A 17,635-nucleotide genomic window follows, 5' to 3' on the forward strand; every position below is an offset into this window, starting at 1 on the left:
AACACACACACACACACACACACACACACACACACACACACACACAATTTGTCTTCAAATGAAATTTGCCACTTTTCTCCCCCATCATAACTTCAATCCTAGCTTTTAAACTTTTAAAGGTTAAAATGTACATACATACCTTATGAAGAGCTTGTGATATATTAGCTTCTAGAGAATATTTGCTATTTTTATTTTATTTTATTTATTTATTTTTATTTTACTTTTTTTTTTTTTTTAAGTAGGCTCCACACCCAGCACGGAGCCCAATGCTGGGCTTGAACTCACAACCCTGAGATAAAGACCTGATCTGGGATCAAGAGTCAAACGCTTAACCAACTGAACCACCTAGGCACTCCAAATATCTGCTATTTTTAACTCGCATATTTTCTAAACAAAAATAATCTCATTCCTCTTTAAAAATTAGAACTTATTTAGGGGCGCCCAGGTGGCTCAGTCAATTAAGCAAACAACTTCGGCTCAGGTCATGATCTCATGGTTTGTGAGTTTGAGCCCCGCTTCCAGCTCTGTGCTGACAGCTCAGAGCCTGGAGCCTGCTTTGGATTTTGTGTCTCCCTCTCTCTCTGCCCCTCCCCTGCTCATGCACTGTCTCTGTCTCAAAAATAAATGAACATTTCTAAAAAATGACTTATTTAGTCTACCCACACTGCTATGACCAAAAGGAGGGTACTTGGCATTTTAACAAACTCTTGATCTCAGAGTACAATATGAAAATAAAAAGGAACATGTAATGTTGATGCTCAGTTTCCCTCAAAGTTTCTTTTTTGGTACTTGTTTTCTATATCTGCAAAATCAATTTATACAGTTAACACTGACAAAATATGTTCTCAAAAATCAAATAATACCCTGCTAGTGTCTGTGGTAGAATTTTAATCCTTAAATAAGAGAACCTTAATAAATAAATACACTTAAAAAAATTATTGATGCAATTGGGCTTCTCTGCTGAGGGACAGTTTGAGACTCAGTGAACAACTAATTGTGTTAGATTTCAGTTGTAAGTCCTAAAAAAGAGAAAGATGAAGCACAGTCATTAATTTTTAATATCCTAATTTATAACCAAAGTTGTGTAGACAAAGCTTCTTTTAAACGAGTTGGAACAGTGACACACATAGAACACAGTGTAAATCGTGCTTCAATCTTGGTTTCCTGAAAGGCTTCTAAAAGAATGGAATTTGCTGCAATCATAATGAATATTTGTATTTTGTATCATCTAGACTGGAACGAAATGGGTGGATAACTATTGACACTTTCATTTCATATAGTTTATCATTTGCAATATATTTTGTTGTTGAGCAAAGTGTAGACTTTGAAATATGGAATTCTATTTTATGCTTTAGCACTAACTTTGTGCAAGGTCAAAATGGATTTATCACTGATGGGAGACATCTCAAACTCTATAGACCACTGGGACAAAGAAAAATAACTTTTAAAACAACTCAGCCAACTATGATATGCTCATAAAAATCATAATGGGATCTGGGTAATGTCTGGCAATTCTTTCTCAGTATTGATAGAGTTTTATTCTTTAAAAGACCAGAGTTATGGGATGCCTGAGTGGCTCAGTTGCTTGAGCATCTGACTCTTAATTTTGACTCAGGTCATGATCCCAGGGTCATGGGATTGAACCCTGCCTTGGACTCCACACTGAGTGTGGAGCCTGCTTAATATTCTCTATATATCTCTCACTTCCTCCCTCTGCCCCTCTCCCCTACTTGTGCTCTCTCTCTCTCTCTCTCAAAAAAAACTTTAAAAAAAAAAACCAAAGACCAGAGTTATATTCAATAATAGTTAACACAACTATTATGATCCACACTTTAAGTTCCAGGTGATTATCTCAAATCACATTATCAGCCGGGAAATGAAAAGATAAGAAGCTTTTCTATGAGTGCTGGAACATTTCTACCAAAAAAGGAATATTTATGGTGCATTTTCTCATAAAGTAAATCTGGCTTAAAAAAGAGTTAACACAGTAGTAGTTTCTGTCTGTCTGTCTGTTTGTCTCTCTCTCTTCCCATTTTTGACATTTAGTTCATGATTTTCTATTGGTATTTTAATGACACTCCACAGATCAATGATCCAGCACTGATAGATGTGCCATGTCCAGACTCTACCCAGGCTGGGTTAGAGTCCTCCATAATCCTATCGATGAGATAGACAATCTCCATCAGAGCGGCCACCTAAACTTCCCTGATGTCACGGTAAGCCAGACATACAGGATACTGCAACAAGCAAGCAAGGAAAACCTCATGCTGTGAGATCAATGAGGATTTTGCCCTACTTTTAGGAATGCCTTATCATAGAACTGAGACTAATAGAAGGAAACTAAACTTAGGAAGCCAGTAGGGTGCGATGCAGAAAGTGAAGAGCAAAATCCAGTTTTTAAGGATGCACTCTACAAAACAAACCACTGCTACTCTCCTTGCTACAACTCTGAGCTACTCCTTGCCTATTATGCTATTTTTCAATTTAAAACATTTGACAGGGACACCTGGGTGGCTCAGTCAGTTAAGTTTCGGACTTCGGCTCAGGTCATGATCTCAAGGCTCATGAGCTTGAGCCCCACATCCGACTCTCTGCTGTCAGCAGAGAGCCTACTTTGGATTCTCTTCCCGTCTCTCCCTCTCTCTGCCCCTCCTCTGCTTGCTCTCTCTCTCTCTCAAAAATAAACATTTAAAAAAATAAAACATTTGACTGTCAAAAATCAAGTAAATTTTCATGATAAATAGAGATTCTCAGATATTCTACTACCTTTTCCTGTTAAATTGTGTGTGTGTGTTTTAATTTCTGTTTCAGAAGTTTATCTACTACCCAAGTAAGGCCTTAATAAATAAGCAAGCAATAAAGGTTTACCACAAATAGGGGCGCCTGGGTGGCTAAGTCGGTTAAGCGTCCGACTTCACTCAGGTCATGATCTCGCGGTTCATGAGTTCCAGTCCCGTCTCGGGCTCTGCGCTGACAACTCAGAGACTGGAGCCTACTTTGGATTCTGTGTCTCCCTATCTCTCTCTGCCCCTCCCCCCCCTTATCTCTCTCACAAATAAATCAACATTAAAAAAATTTAAAGGTTTACCACAAATGATTGTTAGACATGACTAGATTTGTAAGGGTTTTGATAGAAAATGTGGTGCTTTTGATTTCATCATCTCTATCAGAGAGCCCTCTATTCTTATTGTACTTCCTTGAAAAAGTTGTTATACTATTAAAACAAATTTTGAGATAGGGCAATTAAGTTAAAATTTCCAAGTACCACATGATTTTAAAGAACATGCCTGTAACAGATCTCCATGAGCTCAAATATTTTGAGCTCTCAAAAGTTTGCTTCTTCTGCAGACTGAATCGAGACATCCTAGAATAAACATAATACTGTGGGATCATAGGGGTAAGGAATTTCAGTAGATTGCAACCATATAAAGAGGTGTCTGAAGGTTCAGCTCAAATTCTATTAAATAATTGAAAGAGAAGAAAGGAAGTCTCAAGTTGAATCTAAGTTGCATATGTTTCTTGATCTTTCAATTTTTCCTCATTCAAGCTTTCATGATTCTTTTTTGGTTTGTTTTGTTTCATTGATCCCTTTGGGTAAAGCTTATGTTCTCCTCAGAATAATACCTTTAGAAAAATAAAATAAAATATATAGGGTTTATGAAAAAAAAAATATATATATATATATGCATATATATAATATATAATGTATTTGTTATATATTATAACAAAAATTGTGCATCTAATAATATATATAATGTCATATATATGTATATATGATTCATGGCAAAAGGCCACATACATATTCCACTTTCAGTGAGATAAAATTCTCAATTCCCAATAAAAACTTCCAAAGGACTTATCAGCAGCAAGGTCACCTCTAGAAGCAGGGGCAGATAAAACACCTATTGCACAGCTTCCCTTAGCAGCTGACAATGTCAGCCCAAAGTCAGGCATTGCTGGAACTGAGAAACTCAGTGTTTGATGTGACACAACCCTTTTATACTAGTGGCTTTCACAACACTTTTGGGAGAATGTAAACAACCTGTATCCTTAATGGAAAACATTTACAGACATCTGTGTCCTTCTTGATTCTAAAATCAAACTCAGGCTTAGCAAGATGACACCTTATTTTTAAAATATCAATATCCAAGACCAAGGGTCTCTAAACAATATCTCCATCTTTAGCATCCTTGAAAGGCCATTTCTCACAAGTGTGCATCACAGATGTTGTTTTGATCTTCAAGGAAAGAGTTCTTTGTCAGAGATAGAGAGCCCATTGTGGTTTATCTTTAAGGCTCCCCATCACACAGCTGGGGGAAAAGCCTGACTTCCATGAGGACACTGCCAGAAATCTAATCTTTCCCTCCACAGTAATATGGCCAGGCCAGGCCAAGGGCTGCCCAGCTCTGTGACATTTCCCAGTTTCACTTGTGGTTAGGTAGAGTCTCCAGCATAAGCGAAAGGGGTGAGTGAGATTTCCTGGTGGTTTCCCTCAAATATTTGCCCTTCGCATTGTCTGAAACCCAAATGTATCAGTGACTCTATTCTGACTATACTGCAACAAATACTCTAGAAGATGGTGAAAAAACTAAATGGAAGGAAATTGTTCCCTGAATGATTGGGTGGTTCCTGGTCACCTGTTGATATCCCCATCCCACTCCAGTTACATGACAGGAAGATAAAACTCATAGCTTATTGGAACCACCAAATATGGAGGCCTTTCTGTTAAAACAGTTCAGCCCATTCTTATCAATATATCTCCAGTGTATATAATACCTCATCTCCACACACCATTCTGGGCCATATATTGGACTTTTACTTGTATAGTGGGCAAAGCTGATTCAGTTCTATTGCCAGAACAGCAAATAGCACCCAGGAAAACCACTTACCCAGCACCACTTAAGACAGGGCAAGACCTTAAAATATGGGACAGCCTTACACTCACACAATGACTGAAACACTAATTCTGTGTGTAATATTTATTAATGTTAGTTGAAAAGAGAATTCCTCAGTATAGAATACAAAGTTTTAAAGTGTTTCATGTACTAACTTTGATTTAAAATTCCAGTCAGCTAATCTAGAAAGATGAAACTACTCACTGAATAGTCCTTAATATTCATTTATACAATTTAAACACTTAAATCTTAGAGATCTAATATATCTAAAGTATGGAAATATTCCTAATTTACATACAATCTGGCCATCTATCCTATATTGGAACTTGCTCTACAATATACCACCTCAGGCGATTATAATAACGATAAATACTATATATTTCTGCTACTACTACCATTACTGTCCCTATCACTACTTTTTGTTGTTGTTAAAATTTTTTTTAATGTTTATTTTTGAGACAGAGAGAGACAGAGCGTGAACAGGGGAGGGGCAGAGAGAGAGGGAGACACAGAATCTGAAACAGGCTCCAGGCTCTGAGCTGTCAGCACAGAGCCTGACGCGGGGCTCGAACTCACGAGCCCTGAGATCATGACCTGAGCCAAAGTCGGCCGCTCAACCGACCGAGCCACCCAGGCGCCCCACTATCACTACTTCTAACATTACTTCTAATGAGCACTATGTACCTGGATTCTGAACTATCACATTTACTATGCTAATAATTTAATCATATCATTAAATTTCTCTAATGATAGGAACTAAATATCTCCAGAGGCAAATAATTCTATCATTGTATAATCTTACTGTTGAAGACTCTTGATTAAGACTTCAAAATCAAGCTATAAATAAAAATTTTAAGTTTATTTATTTATTTTGAGAGAGAGAGTGCCAGTGGGGGGAGGGGCAGAGAGGGAGGGAGAAAATCCAAAGCAGTCTCCATGCTGTCAGCACAGAGCCAGTTGTGGGGCTTGATCCCACGAACTGCAAGATCATGACCTGAGCCTAGATCATGAGTCAGATGCTTAACCAACTGAGCCACCCAGGTGCCCCAAGCTATAAATAAAATTTAAGATCAATCCTTCAGAATGTACCCTGATATAGAATATGGGAGAAATGTTACTTTATTTGAAAATAAAGGATATTTATTCTTTCTTTCTTGATACTCATTCTTTCTCGATCCACAGCTCATTTATTTGGGTTTAGTGTCCACTATTTGTTCTTGAAGCCATTTTAAAGCTAAACCCGCATACTGATAGAACATATTAATGTAAAATAATATGACAGTCAGGGACTCTGCAGACTTATTTCCAGGAAAATTCCCATATTGAAAGCACATAAACTTTCACATGGCACAAAATCAATCATAACAGTCAAAAAAATCACTATTGCAACAAATACCTTAAGATTAAAAGCTCTTACCTGTTTTTATGGTTGTCAAGGAAACCTTTCTCCGATTTTCTAATGAAATACATTTCCTGAAAGATAAACAGAATAAACACCAAAGTATGAAATAAAATCCAACAAAATGTGGCTTTTAAAAAAGTCATAAAAATTTAACTTAATTTTTTAATGTTTACTTAATTATTTTGAGAGAGAGAGAAAAAAAAACACATGAGCCAGGGAGAGCCAGAGAGAGAGAGGACAGAGAGAATCCCAAGCAGGCTCCACACTGTCAGTGCAGAGCCCAACATGGGTGCTCAAATTCACAAACCATGAGATCATGACCTGAGCTGAAATCAAGAGTCAGAGGCTTAACTGACTGAGCCACCCAGGTGCCCCTAAAGAACTTAATTTTTAAATTTTAAACTCTCATATAAAGCATTGAAAAAAATCATTAATAACTTTGAAAGTTGAATTCTGAATCTCATGACACTAAGTAAAGCTAGTGGAATTTTAAAACCTAAAAAATTAAATTTTCAACCACAATTATTTATACTGTTTTAAGCACTAAGATAAAATACAAAAAATTGGACATAATTGTGCTTTTAACTATTTTAAACTATAATAGAGCAGATAAAGCTTACAACTAGAAAATTAAAATAATATTACAGAAAGGTTATTTTATTTTATTTTATTTTATTTTATTTTATTTTATTTTTTGGATATATTTTAAAAAGATGATTTGTGTAGTTAGTATGGATAAATGTTGGTAAGATTTAAGTGCAATTATGCATAGTTATGCAGATTCAAATTAGTAAAATAATTTTTCTCAATATATTAATTTAAAGATGGACAAAATACCATAAAGTATCACTCTGTATAGATGCTCAGAAATGAAGAAATAAATTCATGTTTTGCAAGGAAGCCTTGGGCTGAAGTTAATCATCTTGGGCTTAAATTCTGAGAGGCTGAGCAGGAACCAATTCTTTATTGTTTTTATCTGCACCTCCAGGTGCTAGGCATATGGTCTGAAAAATTATAGGTGCTCAATACATTTTGGTAGATGAATCCATCTCAACTCAACCATTAAAAAACAGCTATTATAGAAGTTTCTTCACATCCTGGCTTCAAGTTCCCGTCTGTGAATTATTGATGTTGGACTAAATGATGCCTACCAAGCTTATCAATCTGTTATTTTTACCAATCTATGATTGTCACTCAGTTACTTAAACCAGAAACCTTAGTCTTATTCCTTTGCTCTCAACGACCTTAGCCCAATCCATGACCCAGATAGGTAGACTCTTCTACTTAAATATCACTGGAATCCATCCACTTTCTCCAGTGCCATACTAATCTAAGCTTCCATTCTCTCATTTCTGAATAATAAAATGCCCTATTATCTCTCACTCTTCCACTCTTGAGAAGAAGTCAGAGTGATATGTTAAAATAAAAATTCAATCATGCATCACTCATATTTAAACAACTCTTTGTTGGTTTCTCACTGACCTTAGGTTAAGGATCCAAGACCTAAACATCTAAGAAGCCTATCATAATCTGGCTCCTTTCTCTAGCTCTTGCCTCTTTTCTTCTGACTCTTCCTTTTAAATTCTTGATGCTCTGACACATTGTATTTTCTCCATGCATTCCATGTACCATATCTCCTTCCTCTCCCACAAATCTTTCACAGATACTGTTTCTTCTGCCTGAAACTCTCCTGCCTTCCCTTAGGTCTTAGACTTACAAACTCTTATTCATCTTTTAGATCTCATCTTTTGACAGTCAAACTAGATTAGGTCTCCCTAATATTTATTTATATTCAACATTATATTCCATTTTGGCAGGGATCATTGTACTCCTACACATTCTGAACATTTTCCTCACAATGTTTTAAAATGTATAGAGTCAGAAACCGTATGTATCTTGTTGACCACTGAATCCTAAGATTACAGAATCAGGTCCTATTATTTAGTAATTCCTTAGGTTTCTATTGGTTAGTTGGACTCCATGTCTTCTAAATTAGTGTTTTCTCTACAGTTATTGAATAAGGTCACCAATAGGCCACCAATAAAGTCAAAGAGAAAAAAATCACTTCGCATGCCTCACTGGTTTCTTATCCATTTCCATTCTTCTTCTTCTATACTAACCAAACCCAGAATTAGTACAGGGCAGCAATGTGTACCTAATTCATAGTTGATTATCTCCCGGCCTTGCTTCTAAGAGTGGTCATTAAGTTCTGGTTACCAAGACATTCCTCAGAGAATTCCCCTTCCCAAATTAATTCTCATGAGGAAAAGCCTGCTTTATTTTGCCTTTTGCACTTCCCAGTTTTCTAAGTTGAGTAAGAAAGTAATGCATGGAAGTAAAGCTACCATCTCACGAGGATGAAAACTACATAGTAACTATGATAGAACAGGAAGACTGGATGAGCCTAGTTTGTTGCTAAATCTCTTCCAGGCATGGCAGCATCCCTGAGCCACTACTGTCTTCTAGATTTCCTGTTATAAGAGAATAAGCTCCTTATTGACTCTCTAGAAGCTTAAACTTGCATCTGAACACATTTCTAACCCATTCAGGCAACCTACTTTGCAGAGATTATTGAGCGTGTAAAAGGCAACAAACATATTACAACTTTTCGGTATTTGAACCCAGCTCTGCCTCTTTCCATTTGTGAGACCTCATTAGCTTCAGTGCACTTACCTGTTAAATGAGAAGAATGATATCATCTTGCAAGGTGAGTATGAGTATTAAGAGCAAACAAATGTAAAGATTTTAGTTCATGGTCTGATATAGTAGTTGTTCAATAAAACAAGAAATTTTACCACCTTTTGAGAAAAAAAAATGTATACAGCATTTGTAGCCAAACAGATTCTACCAATTACTTACTCTAAAAGTCCATCAGACTTTTTGGAGACTCAGTGTCCTTGTTGTAAAATGAGGAGAATATTATCTACCCTAGACAGATCTATGAGGATTAAAGACAAAACATTTAAAGTAATAGACATTTAGTGAATGGAAGTTACCATTTAATAGAAATAGAAATGCACAATAATATATGCTCATATTAGACTATAGCAACTAGATTAAGATATTCAAATCTACACAGCACATTTTCCATAACAAATTTTAAAAAATTGATAATATATTTTGTTTTCCTCTATAGCATTAATTCTCACATGGAGATTAGAGAGGTGGCCACAAGCCCCTTTGCAAATTTCAAGAACTCTATGGAACTTAACTACAGGAAGATGCATATATGCAGAAACTCTTACATTCAACTTTAGGGAATTATGTATTCTCTTAAATTCTGTGGGTCTCAAGACTGTATTACACTCCCTAATCAACAGTTCATGGAGTTCCAAGGGGCCATCCTGATATGGTAATTTTGTATTTAAAGATGTCCTATGCAATAAACACTAAGACATATGTCTTATATACCTTTAATAAGCTATATAGTTTCTTTATCTGCGTATCTACTCTAATACATAGTAATCACATTGTTTGAGAAGGAGCCCTTACAACAAATTTGTATTTCGAAGTTTGTGTTGTACAGACTTATGCTTAGAAGTGTTAAGTTTCATTTAAACTTTGTTAAAGGAAAGGGGAAAAGAACAGAAGACATGTAGACAACAAGGGAAACTAAAATCAATAAGCTACAATGCAGCTATCTACAATGTGATTCAATGTTCCACTCAGAAAAGGACAAATAAAACTCTGAGTGATAACTCCTCAAGAAAGAATTATATTTCTGCCAAAATATTGTTGAGATTACACAGGGGACTGCCAGTAGTTTTAGTTTATAAAGAATCTAGTGTTACTTTGTGGTTAGGGTACAAGGTAGCGCTGGAGAAAAATGTTATTTCAGATTCTGCAAGTCACAGGATTTCACTATGATCTTGACCAAGTTCTACAACCTTTGCTTTTTTTCCCCCCTCCCACCCCTCCCAAAAAAGAGAAATGTTTTTAATCTGCTCTCTCCTGACCTAATAGTTAACGGACAATAAATATTTGCTGTATCTTATATATACTAAGCATTCCTTAGCTTTCAAAAACCAGTTGTTTTGCATCAATTCATTAGAGTAGTAAAGTCCTGGGAAGGAGGCAAGATTCAAGTTGGTCATTTGGTTTAATTCAATAGGCTTGTCCCTCTAGGTGGTGTTATCTAGCCCTGCACAACTATGACAGTCTCCCTGGGCTGTCTTTCCATCTTCTCTTTATCTTTGCCTTATGGATGATGTTTATAATGACTTACACTGTCATCAGAACTAAGAAAAGATAGATGGCTTCTTTGTTACAGTCCTTTGTGTCTCAGCCTTTCCTACCTTTTTGGATGTATTTTTGCATTCACTCAATGTGTAAGAATCACTCAGCTAGTTTCTTTCTTTGGCAATAGCAGTATTTAATAAAGGACATAAATACCTGTAAGGAAAATCAAACCTATCCTTTTGGGATTCAAGCTTTCTAGGAAAGCAGAGGAAGAGACTTTGTTCAATCATGAGTTAAAAATGAGTTGAGAGACATAAAAGACAGAAAGGAAATTTCTCCTATGTATACTGGTAAAGATACTAGAACAAACTTAATAGGAACTCATAAGAAAAAAATATATAAGAAAACTCTCCTAAGTTGAAGAAAGACCTGAATTTGAAAAATATAAATTATTTTTATAAAACCCAACTCTCAGTTATACAATGGAGATCACAATGAAAGTTGCAAAATGCAAAATGTGATGTTATGTGAAAAAAGCAAAGTGAATAAAAGTGTATAGAGTTCCATTGTGTAAGAAAGGTGATGGGGGGATACACACATATGCATGCATACATATACATATTTGTTATATACACAAATATATTATACACACACACTTAATTTTATTTTTTTGCTGGAAGAATAGGTGTGCCTGGATGGCTCAGTCAGTTAAGCATCCATCTCTTGATTTTGGCCCAGGTCACGATCTCACAGTTCGTGGCTTCTAGCCCTGCATCGGGCTCTGTGCTGACAGCTCAGAGCGTGGAGCTGCTTTGGATTCTGTCTCCCTCACTCTCTGCCCCTCCCCCACTCACATTCTGTCTCTCAGAAATAAATAACTGTTTAAAAAATAAAAAAATAATAATAAATAAAAATGAAAGGATAATAATCTTTTTTTGTAATGTTTACCTATTGGAGGAAGAAGCAAATAATATCAAGGAGAGAAATTAGCGTATTTTGTTGATTTAGCTTAACACCATTTAACATTGTTTAAGAAATCAAATATCTTTTTAAATACCTAAGAATAAAATGGAAATTAAAACAGATAAACCTAATTGTCTAACCACTTGGTGGCCTAACTACACGGAGATGAACAATCCCAAAATGACTCTTTGTAGTTCATACACTAGACTATGTATCCCTAGTAGGATATAAGCAAAAGACAAAAATAATTGAGAAAAAAATTTGAGCTTTTCTTCCATGGTCATATTTTTGTGGCTAGTGTTTTTATTGTTATTCTGAGATTGTTGTGTGTGTATTTTGGGGTAAATCAAGTGAATAATTATATTGTCACAAATTTTTGGCATTGGATAAAGAAGATAGATGAGACTGTTACTAAAATTGATGAGATTAAAGAAAAACCTTCTGGTCCTCAATTTGAATAGAAAGTGTCACTATAAACTGAAAATGATATTTTAAAATTTTCTTGATTTATGGGGTGCCTGGGTGGCCTAGTCGGTTAAGTTTCCGACTTTGGCTCAGGTCATGATCTCACAGTTTGTGAGTTTGAGCCCCTTGTAGGGCTCTGTGCTGATGACTTGGAGTTCAGAGCCTGGAGCCTGCCTCAGATTCTGTGTCTCCCTCTCTCTCTGTCCCTTCCCCACTCGTGCTCTGTCTCCCTCTCTCTCAAAAATAAATAAACATTAAAAAAATTTTCTTGATTTATTCAAATTTTATTTTAAATTTATTAAAAATGTTTAATAGTTTTATTCAGCTACAATTGATATACAAAGAACTTCATATATTTAATGTATACAATTTGGTGAGTATGAATATGCAAACACCCATGATACCATCACACAATCAAGCTACTTGATGTATCCAATACCTCCCAAAATCTCTCTGTGTCATTTTGGTTTTTGTTGTTCTTTGTTTTGTGGTAAGACCCCTTAATGCAATTTGCCCTATTGGTACAAAGTTTCAGAATGCTAGCTGAATAAATTATAGAGATCTCTTGTACAACATAGAGCCTATAGTTAATGATACGGTATTGTGCGCTTCAAAAGATTATTTTCTTTTAATGATGCAAACCTATTTCCTAGATCTGTTTACCATAAAGGCCTAGAAGACGTAATTGGTGTAGTAGCAATGGGATCCTAACATATCTTTAAATGACCATTTCTCATTAAAAGAAACCAGGGATCCTTTGAGAAATGACTGATACTAAGTCTCATGCAGAAGTACTTATAATAAGCCTGCAATATCTCACCATGCTACATATCAATGATGCTATCCACCACTACTAGGGTCATGTCAAAAAGACACAGGAGCCAACGTGAAGCGATTCCTGCTAGCCATATAAAGGATAATTGAGCATCAATTAAAAAATGAATGCAATCCATTAAAAACATAAATATGCTTAAATCTATGGGTTCTTGATAGCTCACACACACATGCACACAAACTCACACTTGTCACTTTGGAAAGATGCTAAGATACCAAGTATGTAACTGCCTTTGATGCTCTACCTCACACTCTCATGAACACACCTCTGCGTGAAGCTTCAAGTGCACTGGAAGGACAATCCCCTGTGGGTTTATGTCTCACATTATGTTGAGAGCCACTTTCTCAAGCTTGCAATGTGTTGTTGCTTTCTGCCTCTTGTTCATGCATAGCTCAGAAACTTGAGGGAGTTAACATCCCTTAGGACAGCCTTCCACCAAAGGGTGATTAGAATTAATGGACAAATGCTAAGTACTACTGCCTTCTGTTTTTCTGACACCAATTCTGAGAAGTGGTCTATATTTTCCAGTTGTCCTCAACAATGACCTTGATAGGGTGCCTTGCCTGTCTGTTCTTTTATTGAAAAGAACAGACTCAAGTATACACTCTACCGTCTTATATAATCTGGACCTAAAGAATAATCAAACAGTTGATAAAGGAAGTTTGTCTTTATAGAACTATTCCAACTAATAAAGAAATGGGTAATAGAATTTGAATATTACAGTTTTACCAGTACTAATGATTAATGGATTTTAGAACAAGCCCTGATGGCTGAGAGCACAACAAAAGGAGAAACAAGAAAATGTTAAAATGATAAATGATGGAAACATACACCACCACAGTAAAGAGATCTTGTCAAACAAACAGCTCAATCTGACCAGGAGCTCTGGATCTAATTACCAATCTGCAGAAAATATAAGGGACAGAGGAATATATTTAAGTGACACTGGGACACCACAGAAGTGCAATCACTAAAACCCCAAATGTGGGAAACTCTATAGAACTATTTTACCTAAAAAAATTTGTAAGAAAAAAGTTACAAATTAATAGCTCAAAAGAGACTTACTAGACATATTAAGTCCATATATGCTCTTACTTAGATGCTAATACACTTTAAAAAAAAAACTATGAAACAAGTGCATGTGATTATTTAATGATATTGAACAATTATTTATCTTTGACATAATAATGATATCATATTACATTTAATAAAGAGTTATCTTTTAGAAATAGACATTAAAGTATTTACAGATGATTGATTGGATTTGCTTCAAAATAATCAGGTATGCAAGTGGATGATATGGGATGATAATCAGGTATAGGAGTGGATAAATAAAATAAGATTATTCATGTATTGATAATTGTTGAAGCTCAGCGGAAGGTAATTCAAATTTGTCACATCTATCTCTATACTTTTCTATACATTCATAAATTTCCATACTAAGCATTAAAACTGCTTGAATACATGTGTGAATGTATATGTATACAGATTCATATCAATACTTGATGAAATATAAGGAGAAATTTTTATGATACAAACACATTAAACTTCATATATTTTCTTAGGTTTTAACTGATTAAGTAGACAAGTAACTATTGATAGACTAGTAATATAATTAAGAATTCTATGAATAATGAAATTGACCTAATAGCTAACATTGCCACATAAAAACCGTATATTCTTTCCTAACAAAACCATGGTAGTTACAATAATTAACCATACATTAGGTCATAAAGGTAACCTTAATTTCAAAAGTAAAATATGTACAAAGCACATCCTATAATCACAAAACAATAAAGTTTAAATGTATTATAAATGGTTGCATAAAAAAATTTAAAACACTATTCCAAATTATTCTTGGATCAATCTATTATAGATCATTTAGATGTCACTAATGGAAATTTCATAAAAAAGAAATAGTATGGACTCTGGCTAAAGCAATGTTCAGGATAGAATCTATGGCTTTAAATTAATAGATTTTTAAAGAAGAAAAATCTAATTATGTGAATTTAGGCTTTCTTTTCCTCTTTTTGTGAATAATAGGATATATCCTTAATTTAAAAATTTTCACTAGGCAATCTTACATATGAATAAAGGTTAAATCAGAATCTTAAAATTAGATTTAGCAGAACAATATAATGAAAATTATACATCAAGAAATTAATGCTAATTTAAATTTGAGAAATTTATTAGCATAATTTATTATAGAAATAGGCAAGTGAGAATCATGAGACCAATGATATAATTTCAGTAAAGGCTAAAATGTCACTTTGTAAAATTGAATATCTCAAAAACAATTCAGTAATTTTATAATCCAGTGATACTCCCATAATAGAATTTATAAAAATATTCTTTCAAGAAGATAGACAAAACCAGGTTTTAATGGTGAAGCATTTTAGATACTTACTAAGATTACAAATCATACAAAGATGCTCTCAGTTATATCTTTTGAATATTTACAAATTTTATATGTAGTTTAAAAAGACAAAATGTTATATTAATTCAAGATAGATTGGAGATCTTAGTGTTTAAGATTATGCAATAGATTTTTTTTTAAAAAAAAAGCAGAAGAGAACATCCTCATGACTTTTTTTTTAATGTTTATTTATTTTTGAGAGAGAGAGACAGAGACAGAGACAAAGCACGAGCAGGGGAGGAGCAGAGAGAGAGGGAGACACAGAATCTGAAACAGGCTCCAGGCTCTGAGCTGTCACCACAGAGCCCGGCGCAGGGCTCGAACTCACAAACAGTGAGATCATGACCTGAGCCGAAGCTGGACGCTCAACAGACTGAGCCACCCAGGCGTCCCTCCTCATGACTTTTACCACATGTATTAGTGTTCTCCAAAGCAACAGAGCCAAGAAGGATATATATATATATATATATATATAGAGAGAGAGAGAGAGAGAGAGAGAGAGAGATAATTATGTATATGTTTATAGATATACACATACATGTAAAAAATCATGATGAATGAGGAAAACAAAAAGAAATTATATGTCTGATCTCTGTGGAGAAAAAATTTTGTTAAGCATAAGAATAAATAAATAAATAAATAAATAAATAAATAAGTTTTGATAAAATTTGATATGTCTACACAAAAAAAGTGTTTTGTAAAAATTCCATAAAACTTCAATATTTAAAGCAACATAAAACAGCAAAATCATAACTTGAGAAAAAAATATTTCCAATATATAGGGGACAAATAATTAATCTTCTACACTAACATTAAGAGAGAAAATGGGCACAACATATGAACATAATTCAAAGAAGAAGAAATATGAGCAGATATTAAACTTGAAGCCATGTTCAGCTTTACTAATAACCAAAAAGCGCTAAACTCTATCTATGAAAATGTTGCTAAGGCCAATGTCAGAGAAATTAATTACCTGTGCTCTCTTTCAGGATTTTTATGGTTTCAGGTTTCACATTTAGGTCTTTAATCCATTTTTAGTTTATTTTTGTGTGTGGTATTAGAAAGTGGTCCAATTTCATTCTTTTACATGCAGCTGTCAAATTTTTCCAGTGCCAGTTATTGAAGAGACTGTCTTTTCCCCATTGTATATTCTTGCCTCTTTTGTCATAGAGTAATTGACTATGTAATCATAGATTTATTTCTGGAGTCTCTATTCTGTTTCATTGATATATGTGTCTACTTTTGGGGCAGTACCATACTGTTTTGATTACTACAGCTTTGTAGTATATATTGAAATCTGGCTTTGTTGTTCTTAAGATTGCTTTGAGGTCTTCTGTGGTTCCATAAAAATTTTAGAATTATTTGTTTTAGTCCTGTTAAAAAAAATGCTATTGGCATTTTTCTAGATATGTCTTTTCAGGCAAGGAAAACAAAATCAAAATCAAACTATTGGGACTGCATCAAAATAAAAATCTTTTGCACAATGAAGGAAATCATTAACAAAACAAAAAGACAACCTACTTAATGGGAGAAGATATTTGCAAATGATATATCCATTAAGGGGTTAACATCCAAAAAAATAAAGAACTTATACAACTCAACATCAAAAGAATTAACAGCTCAATTAAACAATGCACAGAGGACCTGAATAGATATTTTTCCAAAGAAGACATACAGACACATGAAAAGATGCTGAACATCACTAAGCATCTGGGAAACGTTAAGTCAAAACCACAATGAGATATCATCTTATACCAGGTAGAATGGCTAAAATCAAAATGACAAGAAATAACAAGTGTTGGTGAGGATGTGAAGAGAAAGGAAGCTTTATGCACTGTTGGTGGGACTGTAAACTGGTGCAGCCACTATAGAAAACAGGTACAGCGTTTCCTCAAAAAATTAAAAATAGATCCAATAATTCCACTGCTGGGTATTTACCCAAAGAAAATGAAAACATTGATTTGAAAAGATATACGCCCCCTATGTTTATTACAGCATTATTTAAAATAGCTGAGATAATGGAAGCAACCCAACTGTCCATTGATAGATGAATAGATAAGGAAGACGTAGTATATACATGTATGGAAATATTACGCAGCCAAAAAAAAAAGAAAAGGATGAGGTCTTGCCATTTGAGGCAACATGGGCAGACCTGGAGAGTATTATGCTAAGTGAAATAATTCATACTGAGAAAGACATGTACCATATGAGTCCACTCATAAATGGAATCTAAGAAAAGGAAAACAAAACAAAACAAATGGATAAACACACAAAAAGAATGAGACCTATAAATACAGAGAACAAACTTATGGTTGCCAGAGGCAGAGGAGGGTGGAGAATTGGGCCAAATGGGTGAAGGGGAGAGGGTGACATAGGCCTCCAGTTAAGGAATGAATAAATCTTAGGAATAAAAATCACAGCATAAGGAATACAGTCAATATTATAATGGTGATGTAATGGGACAAATTGTAGCTACACTT

At 34.7% G+C, this 17,635-nt stretch overlaps 1 long non-coding RNA gene across 1 annotated transcript in view; it reads left to right on the forward strand.

Moving 5' to 3' along the window:
- The window catches only part of LOC109277932 (uncharacterized), a 195,248-nt gene that overhangs the window by 157,243 nt on the left and 20,370 nt on the right, over positions 1-17,635 (forward strand). Inside the window, exon 3 of the long non-coding RNA XR_002085403.2 lies at positions 8,847-9,004. This is a non-coding gene — a long non-coding RNA (uncharacterized LOC109277932). The remainder of the gene's footprint in view (positions 1-8,846; positions 9,005-17,635) is intronic.

Source organism: Panthera pardus, unplaced genomic scaffold (genome assembly GCF_024362965.1).
Source record: "Panthera pardus isolate Hobbes unplaced genomic scaffold, ASM2436296v1 HiC_scaffold_7, whole genome shotgun sequence".
NCBI lineage: Eukaryota > Metazoa > Chordata > Mammalia > Carnivora > Felidae > Panthera > Panthera pardus.